The following is a 6,000-nucleotide window of genomic DNA, read 5'->3' as shown; positions in this document are numbered from 1 at the left end:
GAGATGCAGACTAATGCGAGTGCTTCTCAATCTTTAACGTGCATATGACTGTCCTGGAGATGTCATTAAAATGCAGTTTCTGGGGCACCTGGGTAGCTCAGTCCATTCGGTCTCCGACTTCAGCTCAGGTCACGATCTCACAGTTCGTGGGCTTGAGCCCCACGTCAAGCTCTGTGCTGACAGCTCAGAGCCTGAAGCCTGCTTCAGATTCTGGGTCTCCCTCTCTCTCTGCCTCTCCCCAGCTTGCGCTCTGTCTCTCAATGTCTCTCTCTCTCTTTCTCTCTCTCAAAAATAAACATTAGAAATTTAAAACAATAATAAAATAAAACAAAACAAAATAAAATAAATAAAATAAAATGCAGTTTCTGATTCACCAGGTCTGAGGTGGGGCTGCAGACTCAGCATGTCTAACACGTCCCCAGGTGATACCCATGCTAATGGTCCCAAGCCACCCTCTAATTAGAATACCCTCTACGGGGCCATTATAAGCTTAAGGGCTGCCAACTAAAGAAAAGCATATGTCACAATTAATAACAATACTTATTTTTAAAAATGAAGATGCTTTAGTTTTCCACTTATAAAAGTAATTCAGGCTTATCAATGATTTTTTTTTAAACACACAATATATAAAGTTCAAGGGCTGAAAACCATCCAGAGTTAAATACCACTCAAAATAGCGTGCTCTCTTTTCACTCGGTCATGAAGAAGGCAAGTGCTAAGTTTCAGTATTCCTTTGTTTTACCTTGTCTCTTAAAGTCAGGTCATGAAGCTGGTAACTTTTTCAATTTGCTGTCCATCAGTTCGGCACGAATCGATTTGAATTCAGTTCCTCCTATTGTGGTAGACTTGCTCCTGTATCATATGATTTCCAGGTGTTCATTGCTTGGCTAGAGGAGGAGACAATGACTTTTTGACCATCCCTGCCAGGTTGCATTGACCTGAAGCTATCTAGAAGAGAAAGCAGATGAGCGAATACTGAGAATTTTTAAGAGACTTAAAACACGATCCCAGTTAAGAACGTTAACAGCTGTTGGACTTAGGGTTCTGCATCCGCACTAATGTTTGGGGGAATGACTCAGGTCGTAATCATCATTGATCGAGGAGGAAATCTAGTGCTTAGTTCCTCTGCCATTTCGTAATTTGCATGTTAAATGTTCATGTTAAAGCCATTTGAATGTGCTCAAAACGATCGCAGTAATAACAACACAGTCTTAAGAGCTTGTTGGCCATTAAAAATGATATGCAACATATCATTAAGGCTTAATAAGGGTTGATTTAAATATGCAACGATTAAACATAAGGTTAAAGATTCCAAATATCACATTCACTTTACTCTTTACGCATTTTTCTTTGTCTACTTGAAATAGCCAGAACTCCTAATTTAGCTAGCACACGGTGAGGTAGTTACAATTGCAAATCTATGATATGCTTATATTTTATAATTTGAGGAAATTTTCGAGGCGTGTATATAGATTTATTTGGATTTGCTTATATTTGTAATCATACTATCAGGCAAATGAAATAAAGCAAAACTATCATCAGCCTACAGCTAACAAGGTATTAAGGGGAACAGGCTGTTTGAAATAACTCCAGCATCTAGCCTGGCAGTCAAATATATGATATGTAACTTACTATTTGAGATAAATGATATTTATCATTTTAAGTGCCAAAATTTAGGTTAAGAAAAAACTTTTCTGAAACACATAGCATTCTTCCTTTAACAGAAGTTTCTCAAAATACTTTAATCTTCGGGATACATGTTATAATCACCATCAATTATTCTTTGCGTCTGTCCTAAATCATCCTAGAACACTATGACTTTAGAAACCTTGAGTTATTTGGTTTTTACTCATAATCATTTTCTTTGATAAAAGTTATAAATGTTCAGTGTTGAAATTTTTTCCAAAGGCAATAAAATAGAGAGAAACAAATGCGAATCATCCTCAATCTCACAGGCCAGAAATAATCATGAACAGTTCAGTGCAGTATGAGTCTCCTAGGGCCACCATGACAAATGACTATACACTGAGTGGCTTAAAAACAGAAATTTGTTCTTTCACAGTTCAGGAGGTCAGGAGTCTGAAATTAAGGTATCAGCTGGGTTGATTCCTTCTGGAGGCTCTGAGGGAGAATCTGTCCCATGCCTTTCTCCTGTTTCCTGGTGGTTGCCAGAATACAAGCCTTGACATTCTGGCTCTAGGCTTTGCCTCAAGCATCGCATGGCCTCATTCTCCATGTGTATCTTTCTGTCCTCTCCTCTTCTTGTAAGAACACCAGTCTTTGGATTGAGGGCCCATCCTAATCTAGTATGACCTCATCCTAACTAATTATATTTTCAAAGACCCTGTTTCCAAATACAGTTACATTCTGAGGTGCTGGATGGACGTGAATTTTAGGGGGCCTCTATCCAACCCATTACACACAACCTAATATATATTTGTATAATTATAAAGAAGAGTTTATGTTAGATATATAGCTCAGTTCCCTTTTCACTTAATATACTGTGAATGTTTCCTCACGTCTTTCAAATATAGCATTTTAAATTTATGTGGTATGCTCCATCATATGAATATCACATCATTTACATAACTGACCTGCAACTTCAGACATTAGATGGTTTCCAGTCTTCACTATCATACATGACTCTGACGAAGCTACATGTGCTTTTGAGGTGACCTGTGCTTACTTCCTTGGCATAAATACGTATGAGTTGAATTATTGGATAGAGTGTGAACATTTTATTTTATTTATTTTGAGAGAGAGAGAGAGAGAGCAAGTAGGGGAGGGGCAGAGAGAGAGAGGGAGACAGAGAGAATCCCAAGAGGCGGGGCTCAGACTCACCGGCCACGAGATCACGACCTGAGCTGAAGTCAAGAGTCTGATGCTTAACAGACTGAGCCACCCAGGCACCCCGAGAGTGTGAACATTTTAAAGGCTCATGACAGATCTGGTTCAATTGAGTTCCAAAAATAATGTGCCACTTTACTGTCACCAACAAGAGAGGAGAGAACCCATTGCATAGCATCTTCTTTACCTTTGTATATTTGGTTTTTGAATATTTGACAAATGGATAAACAAAGAAAGACAATCACTTCTTGTATTCTTTCTTTTTAATGTTTTATTTATTTTTCAGAGAGAGAGAGAGAATGTGAGTGGGGGAAGGGCAGAGAGAGGGGGGACAGGGAAGCTAAACAGGGCTCTTGTGTTGACAGCAGAGAGCCCAAAGGGGGCTCGAACCCATGAACCGTGAGATCATGGCCTGAGCTGAAGTCAGCCACTTAACCGTCTGAGCCACCCAGGCGCCCCTTCTCTTCCTGTATTCTTATGTGAGGTTGCATATTTGTTGTTGTTGATGTTTATTGGTTATTTGTATATCCTTTTTGTGTGTGTTATAGTTTATATCTTTTATGTCCTTTTAAATCGCTCCACCGGTCAGCATTAATTTTTTACAGTCTTGCTGATGAATGCACTGCCTGCTCTCACCCCTTACAGTTTGTTGTGAGCTAAGAAACTGTGTAGACGTTCTCCTCCACTTCCCTATTCCCATTCTTTGGGCCGTTTCTGAACCTTGTACAGACTTCAGTTACTGCCTCCATTACACCGTATCTTAACTGTTTACAGGTCTTTCGCTCTTAAGACCTTGAGCGCCGTGGGCCAATGTCCACATCTTATTCACGTTTTTGTGTCTTCAGCAACAAAAGCACAGGCACTCAATAAATATTTGTTGAACTGATTTGTTAGATTGTGAACTGGGAATTTTCACAATTCCTTGTCTAGACAGAAACAGCTGAACAAGGAATATCTAAAATAAGAACAGAGTCTAAAGTGTATAAGATTTAATCCATGAATGTGGTACTTCCACTTTAAATTTTTAGAAGTGGTGACTTTCCCCTGTATTTCTCAGCTATATTGCTGAGATAATTGAGACTGTGAGTAACATCATTGAAATAGACAAAGTGTTAATGTAGCAATAACACACATAATAATTATCATCATAATGGAATCAAGACATATTAAAGTCCTGAGATCAGAATAAGACTGGCAATTGTCAAAAATTTTAATTTCATATTGTTTCCATTGAAATCAATGACTGTTCTTGAAGGAGCATCTAGGTGGCTCAGTTGGTTAAGCGTCTCACTCTTGACTTGGCTCAGGTCATGATCTCACGGTTGTGGGATCGAGCCCCTAGTCAGGCTCTGTGCTGGCAGTGCGGACCCTGCTTTGGATCATCTGTCTCCCTCTCTCTCTCTCTGCCCCTCCCCTGCTGGTGTTTCTCTCTCTCTCTCAAAATAAATAACTAAATTACCCTTGTAATATAGCACAGCTTTATGCAATTTGCAGATTTTGAAATACATTTCCATTCAAGATTCAAATATGAAAAACAGTCTAACTCTACTTGAGAAGTACTTTGAAAAACCTTTGCAAGTTTCCCCCACACTAGAAATAAATGGATTTTAAAACATAATTTGAAAAGTTATAAAAACTCTCAAAAATCACTTTGGCTGTAAGAAAGGTCTTACAAACATCTTTTATACGCATCTCTGTATGGTCAAACTTTCTTTTTTTAGTTTACTTTGAGAGAGAGAGAGAGAGAGAGAGAGAGCACGAGCAGGGGAGAGGCAGAGAGAGGAAGAGAGAGAATCCCAAGCAGGCTGTGCACTGGCAGGGCAGAGCCCCACATGTGGCTCAAACCCACAAACCAAGAGATCACGACTCCAGCCAGAACTGAGAGTCAGATGCCCAACCGACTGAGCCACCCAGACACCCGCATTTCTGTATGGTCAAATTAATTTTCACATGGATATTAAAAGAAGACATTGCCACAAATGGGTTTTCTGTCCAGATTCCTGTTCAGATTCTTCTTTTATGCCTTCGATGTCCTTTAATGTCCCCCTCCCCATCCATGTCCCATCTGCCTCTCTCCCATCACACGTGCCACCAGCATGCCACACACCTTATAGTCCAAACCCCCCTTTGTCAGTTGCGGATGCCCCCTTCTCTCCCACCATAACGGAGCAGAGCTCTTTCTCTGATCTCTTTCTCTGCTCTCATGGCGCACTGTTTTGCTTGGGTTTTGGTTTGGTTTCCTTCGGTTTTAGCAATCTGTAGGTCTTAGTAGTTTTGCAGTGTGGTCTAGTTATTCGCGAGCATTCCATTCTTCCCCGTGGGCTGTCAACATCTAAAGAATGGGGGCGAACACAGGGGTCGTATGCAAAGGCTCCAGTGTTATTTGTGACTATGGTTCCAATAGTGGACATTTGAAGGGCATACATCTTAACTATTTGGAGGTTGAAATCATGCTGTGGGCATGTTGGAGACGCGGTATTTGCAGAGTTGCTGTTGAAACTCTTTTTAAAGTTGTGATGACAGCGTTTGATTCTAAAGGTGTGCCCAGACCCACTCCAACACACTGGGTGCAAATGCCACGTGCGTGTGTGTGCGTGTGTGTGTGCGCGGGCGCGCGTGTGCGTGGTAATCGACCCCGGCGGGGAGAAAACACACCGACCCCAGAGCTTCTGTTTCCCGGTTCGGAACGTCTGCGATCACTTGGACTTTCCGGCATTATTTCCTTGAAGGTGCTTCGGGGCGCCGGTGGGTGGAGAGCGATCTCCCCGCAGCCCTGGGCGTAGCAGCGAGGGCGGGGGGGATCGGAGAGCGCGGGCATCTCTCCACCCCCCCCCCCCAGCAGACCCGCCGAGCGACCCGCGAGCCCGTTTGGGACCGTTTCCAGGTCGCCGCGCGGACGGGGCCGGAGTGCGTCCGGGCCGAGCCTGCAGGAGCCCTCAGGGCCCCGGGGATGCAACAGGGCGTGGGAGCCGCGGCAGGAAGAGAAGGGCCACCTAGCGGGCTTTGTTTCGGATTCCGGCAGGTTCCCCGAGCCGGAGGCTTTGGAACGCGAAGCCGACCGAGGAGGCACTTCCTTACACTAATTGCAAGGGGAAGGGAGTGACTCATGTTACACCGGCTCGTAGCTTCCCTCCCCGTAACTGCTAAATTGTA

This window comes from Prionailurus bengalensis, chromosome B2, assembly GCF_016509475.1.
Source record: "Prionailurus bengalensis isolate Pbe53 chromosome B2, Fcat_Pben_1.1_paternal_pri, whole genome shotgun sequence".
Lineage (NCBI taxonomy): Eukaryota > Metazoa > Chordata > Mammalia > Carnivora > Felidae > Prionailurus > Prionailurus bengalensis.
Note: the sequence above shows the minus strand (reverse complement) of the source record.